Here is a 14,394-nt window from a genome sequence, read left to right as displayed (position 1 = left end):
ATGCGGCGAGAGCACGTGAGCAGGTTATGGAGGTTTAGGCATAGGCTTCTCAGCACTATCGCATATACATCGCATGCATCCTAGAATTAGGCTCGAGTGTGTGTAGCATGATTGCATAGCTTGCGTTGGCTGAGGTTGCCCTTGCGGTCAAGCTTAGGGTTGCAATGAAGACATCTCCACATTTTCTCTACTTTTCCATCCATTTACTTTTTGTCAATAGTTGTTGTGTCTCTACCTCTCATTCATATTCTCATTGTGTTGTCTGTTAGTTAGAAGTAGGAGTAGTGTTAGCTTAACAACCATCATTCTTTTATTCAACCGTCGCATACACATTACCGCATACATCTAGCTATAAGTCCCTGAGTTCGACCTCGGATCACTCGAGAAACTTGCGTTCGCGTTATACTTGGTGTGAGCGCAAGAAAATTTGTGACAGGAACACATGGTCATCGCATACATTTGTTAACGCATAGTTCACTCTAATGCATGACCACCGACGCATGATAATCGACGCATATATTTAGAATATGCATCGCATATCGCGTCCTTGGAACTTTAGTTGTCAAGTAATTGATAGCTAATTTTCCGTCACCACTCAACTCTGTCGCATAGGAAATTCTAAACCAAAAGACCATCTACTTCGTTTTTTTACCCCGCAATAGAATCAAAGAGTTTGTTGCATATCTACTTAGCAGTCCCTGTGTTCGACCCTGGACTTACCAGGAACCTAAGAAGGCTTATACTTGGGCCTTGTTAGGAAAACTTGTATGACCATCACATAACTCATATCATCGCATACTCACACCATCGCATCATAATTCTACGCATCAGAATCCAATTCACATATTAATATTTGAATCATATTCAAATATTTATTTCCTCTTAAATAAACTTTATATTATAATGTATTAAATACAGTATATTAATTATATCATATATAATTAAATTAGATTAATTATATCACATATATTTAATTCCCTCATTTAATTTAAAAAATTCAAATTAATCCAAAATTGGTTCTCATTAAATCCCTATTGAGCTACAAATAGGACCTTTTGAACCTATAGATTGAAGCTCCAATGGTACTTGAATAATTAATCAAACTCTTTTAATTAAATTATTCAACATCCACTAACTGTCGGGCATTCCACTAAAGACCAATAGTTGCACTATTCCAATACCGATATATTTTTGTGTCCATAGGATATAACCAGTCAAAGTGCGATGACTCTTCACAAATTTCTCATAAGTATAGCTAGGCCAAAATTATTGTTTTGCCCCTATAGTTACATCTAGCTCCTTAAGTACCACTGATTCCTCTATTGAACAATAAGTCATAATCGAACTATGATAAACCCTTCAGGCTGGAAGAGGGTGTGGCACCACATTGTTTAAGTCCTGGAATCAACCTTTAAGGAAGCAATTTATCTACTTACCCCATTATCAGGGAAGGGGTGAATTTTGTCTTGTGTAGCTGTGTTCCCAACTCCCTAGTCAGACGAATTCCCAAAATGGTTGACATATTGAGTCGGCAATCTAGTGAAAGCATATGAAAAGTGCTTTTATTACCTTCAAATTTAGAACTATTATTGCTAGTTTTGTTTGGTTTAATGTGGTTTATTGAGTAATTTCAGGAAACTAAGCATCAAGAGCAATTTGTACAGAAATGGGAAAAAAACCCAGGGGAAAAGTCTAAGATTTAAGTAATTTCAGATTGACTATAGAATTAGGAACCGAGGACCAAAAGTGCAGAAAATAGGCTGAATTTGGAAGACAATTCGGGGGAGCCAACGTTGGACTAACATTGCAATGCTGCCTCCCTGATGTTGCAGACCCGATAGCTCAAAACAAGGCAGCATCGCGACGCTATCTTCCAGCGCTGCAATGCTACGAACATCATGCGCAGTTTGCAATGGTGCCAACATTACAATACTGCGAGGGCTCTATAAATATTACATAGTACCGTTAGGTCAGGGGGGACGCGAAATTATGCACGAAGACATGAATATACAGAGGAAAAACAGAGCAGAGGTGAACTTTTGGCGGAAGACTTAAGAATTTGTTTGAGAGTTGATCCGAGAGCATTTTTGGGTGACTAGAAGATCAATCGAGAATGTGAGTTTTGCTTAAGATCAATTTGAAATTCGTGGCGAGAGTCAAGAAGATCGTGATTGGGATTCGATTCCATTGAGGGGAGATCGTCTTTTTATGTCTGTAGTATTTTTGTTGCCATGATGAACTATTGTTTTGTGATTGATACCCTTGAAATCATGTGTGGCTAAACTCTATTTTTTAGGGTGTTGTTAGAATTTTGGGTTGTTACAATGAATTGTTGATTTTATGATTGATTGATTATTGCATAGATTTCTAAATTATTTGTGCTTAATGCTTTTGATTAATTGGCCATTGATTGAACGAACTTAGGCTAATTAGATTACTCAAGAGAGAGTTTAATTTGCTAGACTTTATGATTTAGATTGTTATTCGAAATTGCATGAGAATGATTTTTAGAATAATAATGGGTGCAATTGAAGGGTCTTAATGCAATGCTAGTTTAAGTAATGGAAGAAATTCAGGTTGATAAGCTAGGGTTAGAATGGATTGAGCTTGAGAAAGGATTTCCTGATTTCGGAACTTCTAGCCTCAATCTATCATTTTCAATCAATTGCATGTCATAATTCACTGTACACCCTTAAAGAAACAACACCCTAGATTTGTTCTCTCTGATGTGTCTCCTATGTTTAATCGTTATTTGTATTTTTAATCATTGATAAAAATCATCTTTCGGTTGTTTGGATAAAATTTGGATAAAATTGACAAAGAACTACAATAGTTAAGCTTAGGATAAATAGCTCGAGCCAGTCCCTGAGGATGATACCCTATTAATTGGGATTTTATTACTTCGCTATATACGCTTGCGTTGCGCGGCACGCATCACCACTCTCACCCATGTAAATAAAAGGACTACCTTCATAGGCAGGAGTTCACAACTCACTCAAGATTTAGGTCACCTATGGTCATCCTGGTGAAATGTAAGTCTCAATTATGAGCAGCGTCATATAATGAGACTAGTCCTTTTGTGGTTCGGTCTTATACAAACTCCCTTGTATAGAACACCTCTGCTCACATGTTTCTACATGAATGATCAGAATCACATCATTTATAACACTTTACAACTGTTAGAATGTCTTGAATTTGTTTGTTAGAGCTTCGAACAACCAAGTACGGGGGTCCCCCCGAAACTTATTCAGAATTTGTATTTACCACATTTATTTATTTGTAGTTATTTACGATTATGACTCTAGGATTTATAGTAATGCACTATATAAACTCTTTAACCCTAGAGGCACCATTTTTTGGTGTATTAAGAAAATGTTCTCTCTAACGACAATGTTTTCCCTCTGCCATATGGATGTAACTAACACGCCGTTAGTGAGCTATGTATATCTGTGTGTTGATTTTTTTATGTTTTATTTTTTTACGTTTGTTGTATTCTTTAATTGTCGATTATGTAACAACAATAATTGTAACATCTACAAAGTAGGTCGTATTCGCAATGTCATCAGGATAAGGTATCTAACCTTATCCATCTACTACAGACCATTTAGGTTATCAAACATGATCCATTTGTATGTCTCTACATACATGTTCAAGCAACAGATGATAACTTTGGATGTTGGTTTATTGGTTTGGGAGTTTAATGCTACTAAATATCAAATAAAACATCTCGTATTTTATTAAATAAATAAAATGTTTATACAGTATGATTACAAATAACCGGACCCTACAAGATTTAAGGCATAAATCCCAACAAGTATGACTTTTATGATGTACACCCCACTAGCTTTAGGACAAGTGGGAGATTGTTGAGGTTGATGCCCTAAATCCCGTGGATCCTGTAGTTTGTAATTTTAATATATAAATAGTTTATTTATTTAATAAAATTTGAGGTATTTTATTTGACATTTAGTGGAATTAACCCATAAAACTCCAAGAGAGGCTTGCTACTGTTTAGACATGAAGTTTCCTTGTCAAAGGAATAGTGTCCTAAGACGCCTCAATAAGTTGAAAAGATGAAACGGATCCCCTATGCATCGGTTGTTGGCAGCCTGATGTATGGAATGTTATGTACTAAACCTGACATTGTCTATAAAGTGGCGATAGTCAGTAGATATCAGTTTAATCTAGGATTAGATCAATGATCATTCGTTAAAAATATCCTCAAGTATCTTAAAAGAACGAGGGACTACATGTTTGTATATGGGTCTAAGGATTTGATCCTTATAGGATACACTGACTCTGACTTTCATACTGATAGGGATTCTAGGAAATTCACTTCAGGATAAATGTTCACTATTAATGGAAGGGATGTAGTTTAGAGAAGCACCAAGCAAAGATGCATTGCTAACTCCACCATCGAGGAATAATATGTAGCGACTTATGAAGCTGCCAAGAAGGTTGTGTGGCTCAGGAAATTCTTGACTGGTATGGAAGTTGTTCCAGACATGTCAAAGTCTATTACCCTTTATTGTGATAGCAGTGATGTTGTGGCTTTTGAGCGTAAGCGTCACCTGATTCAGGAGATTGTGCATCAAGGGGACGTGATCATCACGAAGATTGCTTTGGAGCACAATGTTGTTGATCTATTTACAAAGGCCCTCGTGGCTAAGGTGTTTGAGAGTCATTTGGAGAGTCTAAGTCTACGAGACAGGCTGCATCTGATCTGGGGCAAGTGGGAGATTTTACTGGACGCCTATTGTATTTCGTAGTCTCTTGTTCTTTTGTATTGTTGTACTTGTTTGTACCTTTGTTATGTACACCCCACTAGCTTTAGGACAAATGGGAGATTGTTGGAGTTGATGCACTAAATCTCATGATCTTGTAGTTTGAATTGTAGTGTACAAACATTTTATTTATCTAATAAAATAAAAGTTATTTTATTTGACATTTAGTTGCATTAACCCATAAAAACCAATAAACTAAGATCCAAGGTTGTCTTCTATAACTTAAACATGTATGTGGAGACATACAGGTAGATCATGTTTAAGTGATAACCTCAACGGTCTATAGTAGATGAATAAGGTTGGGTACCTTACCCTTGTGATACTAGGAATATGACCCACTTTTTAGTTGTTATAATTGTTGTAAAGTGCTATACAAAGAGTTTGAATAAAATCGGATCACAAAATGAATAGTCTATCTATGTAACACTATTACTATAATAGACTTACGTTTAATCAGGATGTCCATAGATGAGTTGACTTAAATAATGAGTGAGTCGTGAACCCTTGCCTATGAAGATGGTCATTTGATCTACATGCGTGAGAGTGATCAGTTTCGCTGACTCAGTAGGCTTACCATTTTGGGGATTCATCTAATTGGGGAATTGGGAATGCAGCTACACAAGAAGGAATTCACTTCCTTCCCTATTATTAGAGCAAGTTGATAAATTGCTCCCTTAATTGCTTATTTCGGGGTTTGAACAATATAGCGTCACACCCTCTCCTGGCCTATGAGGGGTTTAGATATAGTTGGACTATAACTAGTTGTTCATTAGAAGGATCAGTGGTACTTAGAGAGTTAGATGTAACTACAGGGGCAAAACGGTAATTTTAACCTAGTTGTACTTATGAGCAATTTGTGAAAGGTCAATGCGTCGTTAATTGGTTATATCCAATATACACAAAAATACGTGTGTAGTATAAAGAGTGCAGTTGTTGGTCTTTAGCGGAGTGACCGATAGTTAATGGAAGTTGATTAATTTAATTAAAGAGTTCAATTAATTAATTAAGTACCATTGTAGCTTAACCTATAGGTATATGAAGTCTCCTTATTTGTTCAATAAGGATTAGTGAGAATCAGGTTATTTTTGGATTAATTTGAATAGTTCAAATTAACAAAGGGAATTAGTTATATAAGATATAGTTACTATAGTGTATGTGATACATTACAATATATAATTAATTATATGAGATATAGTTAATATAGTGTATGTGATGCATTATAATATAAAGTTTTATTTGAGATAAATAAATATTTGAATATGATTCAACTATAAATTATATGAATGAGAGTCATATTATAACTATCGATTAAATGAGAGAACAATAAACTATAGGTTATATTATTTGTAATATAATATAAACTATAAGTTATGTGTTTAATTTTAATTAAAATTCAGTTTTGGGAGGGGAATTATTGGGTAACCATCCCTTCCCCTCTTTCTCTCGTTGAACGTGGGTTAAGACAAAGGTTTTAATATAGATCCTCTATATTTTCCTGTAAACACACAGAAGAACTTCTCAGAAGAATTCTCTTGGTGAACAATTGCTCTAAAAAATAAAATCTTCATCCCTTCCAAAAAAACAATTACTAAAGTCCACTTCTTTCAGTGATTCTCAACCTTGAGAATAACGAGGATTCATTTTGTGATGATGTCCGGTTTGACTTTGAATTGTTGTCTTTATTGTTGTGTTCGTGAGTTCGTGGGACGAGTATGAGTTGTTCATACAGTAGACCGGGAGAGAATTCGTGAAAAGTTTTGTCTTCGAGGGTAAGATATTAATCTCTTTTTTCCTCTCCAACTATGATTGCATGCTTAATTAGATTTGAGAATCTTGGTTTCCATCCTCTGTTGAATTAGACGTTCTGTAAAATTAAAATTGCTCGGATCTTTTCGCTACGAGTATTCACGTACTCTTTCATGGGTAAGGGCAAGGATACACGGGCGACTGACAAGAGGAATCCGTGATAATGCCAATGAGACTAGAAAAACTCTTCTGCATTTGAGTTCACATGTCATTTTCATGTTTTACTATTTTATTTTCATGAACTTTACTTTGATAGAGTTAAGATGTTCGAGATTTTCTTTTTCGATTAATTTTTCTTATTTTCGAATTTATGTTTTAGGGGTACCCCGAATCAAACGTTATGAAATTTTGAGTTGAAAATTTGTCAATTTCTTTATTAAATAAAACAATCAAACTTTATGTTTTTTAAATGTAAATATTTATGTACAAGTTTATGCATGCATGAAGTAATGACTCTATTAGCTGTCTTAGAAAGTCGGGTCTTTATAGATACCGGTATCGATATTGATATATAACAATTTATATACAGATGATGATATCGATATCAAATGCACCAATAAACAAATGAATGGTGATTGAATGAGATGGATGATGCGTGAGGATAAAATCTAGAAAATCCTCAAAGGTTTGTTGGGAAAATGATATTTATAAACTGAACTAGTAAGTTGATTACACCTTAACTAAATATAGTATACTCATAGTATACAATAGTAACTTAAATATTACAACAAGGCTTAGAATTGATTTTTTTTTTCTTTAGAAAAAAAAAACACTTCAAGATATTGTGGCAATATTGATAGGTAGCTGGGGCATGTTTTTGATAAGCGCTATCCTAAAGATAATTATTTGCTCTATACGAGCTACAAAAAGACTACAACGATCGTATTGGCAACATACCACGACTAATTTTGATAAATCTACAACCTCCAACTACTCCAATTTGACAAAACTTTTAGATACTTGTTCTCAACTCAACTCAAAATGAATAGAAATAAATAACTGAGAGAACTCTTCGATTTAGAATGAGATGCTACAATTGAAGAACAGAGTTGCTATTTAAAGGCAAGCAACTTAGTAACTCTCTGAAAAACAAAATGAAATAAAATAAATACAAAATTGAAACATGTGTCAAATTTAACTCATTTGAGTTTCTTGATCAAAATCAAATATAACTCATGAAAATTGAAGAAACTAGAAATTTAACTTTCACAGCTAGTAAATTTGTACATGAAACATCATCTTAACTTGAAATTTCATTCCAATTTGAAAGTTTCCAACAAATAATTTAATCCACACAATTAAATCCAACTTCATGTGTTGAATATTCACCAAAAATTTCCTTACTTGGGAGAATTAGAAAATTGGGGTGGTTTTGGAAAAAAAAAATGGTGAAAAGGGATGGATTTAAAATTATTTAGAAAAATAAGGTAGTGTTTTTGTCTTTTAGTGAAAAGTCTTCATGAAAATTGGAATGAGCAGATGACCATTATTGTGATTTCATTTATCATTTATTTTTTATAAATTCATTTCCTGTTTTTTTCTAAGAAAAAATAATATCACTATTTTTTTAAATAATTATTATCTTGTTATATCGTATAGTTTTTTTTCATTTTTTAGTAAGATTAAATGTATTAAAATAGATATTACATATTTAATCGTTTTTTGGTAAAATAATAAACTATTATATATAAATAATGTAACACTCCGATTTTTTTTATTATTATTAATGTAATTTCAATAATTTTTATTAATTGAGGACATTTTTGGAATTTTGGACCTTAAGTGTAATTGCGAGAATTTAATTATTTGACGTTGGAAATTATTTAGGTTGGAATTGAATGGCAGGAGTTAATTCTTTTTTAAAGGAATGGAGCTTAAAGAATTTATGTGGATCAAGAAAAGAATAAAATATAATATAATATAATTTATTTTATTCCTTTTCTTTTCTATTTCTTTTTCTTTTTCTCCCCCTCCCCCCCCCCCCTCTTCTTCCAAACGTAGACCCCCGATTTTACCCTTACTGTTCACGTGCCCTAGCAGCCGCTCAGCTCCCGCCGCCACCCACGAACCCCGCCGCATGCCAAACACCCTTCACCTCTCGCATATCTTTCCCTCTCGGCAACATTCGCCCCTTCGCTCGCGCCAGATCTTGCCAACCGGTCAAGTCGCGCCGTCTCCCGATCGACGTCTCAGACCCAGCCACGCGCCCATCTGAAGTACTGTGCTGCTCGTTCTTGTGCGTCGCTGCGTCTCCCTTAGGTCATCCGTGTCGGATCTGGGGATTCAACCGCACCGCTAGTAGCCGCCCGATGACGCGAGCATCACTTCAAGCTGCAGCGCCACACTAGCCCCGCGTCCGCCACCCCAGTCGCTTCGCTGTCGGCTATCGTCACTCTACCGCGTCGGGTCCGTCTTGGTCTTCGTCAGATCTGTTGGGGTAAGGTTGTGTTGGTTCATTTCATTCTCTTGGCCATTAATATTGTGTTTTAGTGTTATGACTCGCCTTTGCTGGATTTTGTTTCAAACTTAAGTCGTCAAGGAGTCTGGAAGTCAAAGGAGGCACCGTCGTGGAAGGCAGAAGTGATTTACATTCTTTGAGTAAGTTCTTGATAGTTTGGATTTGGACCTGAAGTCTTACAATTGTGGCTTCAATTGAAATTTGAGAGTTGTTTTGTTGTTAGGGCCGCAACTTTGAATTGTCGTTATAGTTTGGTGGTCTAATTTTTATTTGTGGAGTATCGACTCGAGGTAAGTAATCTTACTACTGGAACTGCCCACAAGCCAGTCACTGGATGTATGCTAGCATGATGGATGAATGTTATGGTAGAATGACAACATGATGAACTGATAATTTAGTATATGTTACGGCATGATGAACTGATAATTTAGTATATGTTACGGTAGAATGACAACATGATGAACTAATAGTTTAGTATAACCACTGTACATTTTTGCTTGAAGATATGAAAAATGTATTTGTACACATGGATAATTGAATGCTAATATGGAATGATATTTGATTCCATGAGGTTGTATGTGATCTGTGGATATTAAGGCATGTGTGTTGGTTGTAGAGCCATGATGTTGAAGCATATACGTATGTCATAAAGTTATTGTGATAATTATGGTGTCAAGCCTATGCTAGTAATTTTACTGATTAGTTAGAATGCCCACTAGGTTTGTGTCTCCTTCGGGGTTCACCAGTTTGTGTTTCCTTTTGGATTCACCAGTTTGTGTTTCCTTCGGGATTCACCAGTTATTGTGTTTCCTTCGAGATTCACCAGTTTGTGTTTCCTTCGGGATTCACCAGATATCGTATCTCTTTCGAGATTCATCAGTTTGTGTTCCCTTCAGGATTCACCAGAGGTAGTGGGCATATTTAGCTACAGTAGGATAGAAATCAGTTTCTTTTTCATGTATGCATGTGTCTCATGAGGACTAGAACAATTTATATGTTCCACTAGAGGTAGGTGTCTAGAGGACATAGATGCCTAACTTGACCCCAGTAGTGGGGTTACTGAGTATTTATACTCATTCTTTCTCATGTTGTTCTTTCAGGTAAAGTTAGAGATGCACCGACGATGGACAAGCGAAATTCGTGATCGAGCCCTTAGGACTAGTTTTATGCTTCCGCTCATGAGATTTAGATTTCTTTTCATGTTTTTTTTCTTAACTTTCAGTTTTGATGTTTGAAACTTACTATTAAGAATCGTTTTCAGATTTATTTATGATTTATGGGTACCCTATTGTTGTTTTTAATATTTGAATTTAATGAAAGTCTTTTGAACTTATCTTATTTATTTAGCATTTATTTCACCATAAAAAAGTGTCATTTTAAGTTCCATGCATGTATGTATTTAGTAACGGCCTACCTTAAGTCCTAGGAGGTTGGGTCGTTACAATTGGTATCAGAGCCCATGTTTTGAGTTCTGTAGACCGACTTACTACGTAAGTCTAGATAGTTCCTGTGGCCCAGTAACGGATCCCTCGTCATCGCCAGGTATGTCATACTAATGAAACTTTCAATGCATATATGAGATTAGTGATGTAGTGTTTTAATAGCATGATTTCTGAGAAAGACCCAGAGATGGATAGTTAATTTATGAGTTCATGACAGGAGATGACACCTAAACCTATAACAAGAAAGACCGTTAGAGAAGAAGTGCAAGAAGAGGGAGTTGAGAGTAGCCAGACTGTTCCGACAGCTCCAAACCCGCCTATGACCCAAGTTGATGAGAAGGCAATGGAAGCCAGGATTAGTGAAGCTGTTGCATCCTCCCTAATGGGAAAACTGCAGGAGCTGATCCGTAGCACGATGGCAGGACAAACTGCCTAGACCCAGGCTCAGGAGGAACCAGTGCCACCCGAGCAGTTACAGCAGACCTGACTGTAGAACAGAGACATGCAGGGCCTATCTCTTGAGGCTAAGCATCTGATGGATTTCAGGAAGTTTGACTCCCGCTCCTTTAATGGGTCGTTGGGGGACCCCATTAAGGCAGAAATGTTGTTGTCATCTATCGAGACGATTTTTTGTTTCATGAAGTGCCCAGAGGAGCACAAGCTTCAATGCGCAGTTTTCATGTTAACTGGTAACGCAGAAATCCGGTGGCGCTCAGTAGAGAAAATGATTGATACTGGTGGTGAACTTGCAACCTGGGAGCAGTTCAAGGAGCGCTTTTATGAGAAGTACTTTTCGGCCAACACCCGATACAGTAGGCAGAATTCTTGAACTTGAGGCAGGGAGTTATGTCGGTGGAGGAGTATGAGTAGGATTTTGATAAGTTGTCCCGCTTTGCTCCTGAACTAGTAGCCACCGAGGCAGCAAGGACAGAGAGATTCATCCAGCGTATGAGGAACGGACTGCGAGGTATGGTACATGCCTTGGACCTCAAGACGTATGTTGCGGCACTGCGGGCCGCTATGAGGATTGATGCTGACTCCCAGGTGGGAGAGGTATACAGGAGGTCGCTTAGGATTGGGACCTCCACAGGTCAGAAAAGGGAGGCTGAACACAGGGCTCCTAAGCATCAATAGAGGAACCAGAACACAGTGAGTGCTCCACATCAGTGGGGACAGCAGGGTTCCCAAGTTGTGACTGGCAGGGAGGATAAGCCGATATGTACTACTTGTAGTAGGCGATACTGGGGACGTTGCCTAGCCGGCTCTGGAATCTGTTTTTGATGTGGCTAGAAGGGGCATATGTCAGATAGATGCTCGAGGAGGAACGCGCCTGAACACAGGGGCCAACCCATAAGCTCATTTCAAGGAGGCCCGAGTCATCAGCAATAGCAGGGTATGGTGTTTTCTACCACTCGGCATGAGACCGAAAAGTCAGGCACAGTGGTGACAGGTACGTTTCCCATTTTAGGGCACCATGCTTTAGTTTTGTTTGACTATGGCTCTTCGCATTCGTTTATATCTTCTGTATTTGTGAGGCATGCCATGTTAGACTCAGAACCATTGCCATTTGCATTGTCCATTTCCACTCCATCAAGAGAGATCATGTTAGCTACAAAAAAGATAAAAGCATGTCAGGTAGAGGTAGCAAATCACGCATTAGATGTAACCTTGATAATTTTAGATATGCGTGATTTTGATGTGATATTGGGCATGGATTGGTTAGTTGCTAATCATGTCAACATAGATTGCTCCTATAAGGAGGTCATCTTTAACCCTCCTACAAGAGCTAGTTTTAAGTTTAAAGGGGTTGGGACCGTAGTCCTACCCAAAGTGATTTCAGTATTGAAGGCCAATAGACTGTTTGACCAAGGAGCCTAGGGCTTTATGGCCAGTGTGGTGGACATTAGAGAGACTGAAGTCACCTTGACTTCAGAGCCAGTAGTGAAGGATTTTCTAGACATTTTTCTAGGGGATCTTCCCGGACTGCCCCCGTAGTGGGAGATAGATTTTGCTATTGAGTTGGAGCCAGGCACAGCCCCTATTTCGAAGGCTTCATACAGGATGGCCCCGATAGAGTTGAAGGAACTGAAGGTCCAATTCCAAGATTTGTTGGACAAGGGTTTCATACACCCTAGTGTGTCACCATGGGGTGCACCTGTTTTGTTTGTGAAAAAGAAGAATGGATCGTTACGTTTGTGCATTGATTACAGAGAACTGAACAAGGCGATCGTCAATAACAAGTATCCCCTCCCCAGGATTGATGATTTGTTCGACCAGTTGTAGGGAGCTACGGTATTCTCAAAGATTGATGTCCGGTTAGGATACCATCGGCTGAGAATAAAAGACAGTGACATACCCAAGACATCTTTTCGTTCGAGGTATCAGCATTATGAGTTCATAGTGATGTCATTCGGTTTAAGGAATGCACCAGCAGTGTTCATGGATTTGATGAATAAAGGTTTCAAGGAATTCCCAACACCTTGGTGATTGTTTTTATTGATGACATCTTGGTATATTCCAAGATAGAGGCCGAACATGAGGAGCATTTGCGGAAAGTTTTGGAGACGTTGAGGGCCAATCAGCTGTACGCTAAGTTTTCTAAGTGTGAATTTTGGTTGAGGCAGGTGTCCTTTCTAGGGCATGTAGTATCGAAGGAAGGTGTCTCTGTGGATCCTGCAAAGATTGAGGCAGTTATGAGTTGGGCTCGTCCAACCACAGTCAGTGAAGTGCGCAGTTTCCTGGGGTTAGCAGGCTATTATAGATGATTTGTAAAGGACTTCTCTCGCATAGCCGCCCCATCGTGTGAAACCCAGAGCCCATTTTCCTTTATAGCATAAAATAAAGATGAATTAATTAAAGAATTAAATCCTAGGGTAAGAGTAGGAAGGACCCTAGGTGATGGAAAAAAATGGAGTACTTTGGAAATAAACCATAAGTGGTGAAAATGTGGTTAAGTGAAACCCTACTGCAAAATTGACTAAGTGTTTAGGCATTTTTATGCGTTGGCCATAAGATCTTGGAGAGATTTCTTGGGCAAAGGGAGAAGTTGTAGTGGGAGTAACGCATGCCTTGGAGGTTAGACCAATGCATTAGACAATGGATACATTAAAGGGTGGCATGCGGTTGAAGGATGGCAGTCGAGGGGGAGGCATTGGGATGGCACAAGAGCATGCGAGGGTACATGGGGTAAGCCAGGACGCGGGGCAAGGCAATGCATGCGTCGATGCACAGCGCTTTGCCAAGCGCCCATGCGTCGAGCGCCTCGGCCAAGTGCCCAGCCATGCGTCGAGCGGTAACGAGCGCCCATGTGTCGAGCGTTATCGAGCACTGCTGAGCGTCCATGCGACCAAGCGCGTATGCGTCAATGCCGGTGCCTATGCACCGATGCGGTCGAGCGAGCGTACGTCGATGCGGCGAAGCGCCCATGCGAGCAATGCCAAGCATCGTGCCATGCGACCCATGCGTTGATGCCGAGCGAGCCATGCGTTGATGCTAAGAAACCGTTCTACGCGTTGGAGCCGTGCGACCTTGCGATGCATTGGAGGTTGGTGATGGCTTGCACGATGGATGCATTGGACATAGGCCATGCGATGGGCTAGGTTGGACGCATGGTGTTGGCTCTTGCGATGGTTAAGGGTTGCGAGGACTGAATAAATTGGGTTGCGATGGTGTTGTGTTGAAAATCAAGGGAAACCAAGAGTTGCTATGCGTTGAAGACCTACTATGCGTTCTTGAGTACACTATGCGTTGATATCCGAGGCTAGTTGTATGCATTGATAATCACCCTAGTGAATGCATATTGAAGGGAATGAACGCATAAGAAGGCTGAGCTCATATGGAAGACGTCATCCTAACATGTGGCTTGTTGAGAAGACATGCAAAATTTGGTCCCATGCATTAGCAA

The 14,394-nt window shown here is 38.5% G+C and overlaps 1 long non-coding RNA gene across 1 annotated transcript; it reads left to right on the top strand.

The window, feature by feature from the left end:
• Positions 1 to 8,500: 8,500 nt before the first annotated feature.
• LOC120069764 (uncharacterized) lies at positions 8,501 to 13,348 on the top strand. Its single transcript, XR_005479673.2, has 5 exons — positions 8,501 to 9,027; positions 9,122 to 9,188; positions 9,272 to 9,338; positions 10,149 to 10,590; positions 10,708 to 13,348. It is a non-coding gene; the product is annotated as an uncharacterized LOC120069764 (long non-coding RNA).
• Positions 13,349 to 14,394: the final 1,046 nt, after the last annotated feature.

This window comes from Benincasa hispida, chromosome 3, assembly GCF_027475165.1.
Source record: "Benincasa hispida cultivar pf3 chromosome 3, pf3_genome.v1.1, whole genome shotgun sequence".
NCBI classification, from domain to species: domain Eukaryota; kingdom Viridiplantae; phylum Streptophyta; class Magnoliopsida; order Cucurbitales; family Cucurbitaceae; genus Benincasa; species Benincasa hispida.
Note: the sequence above shows the minus strand (reverse complement) of the source record. Positions and strands in the feature narration are given on the sequence as shown.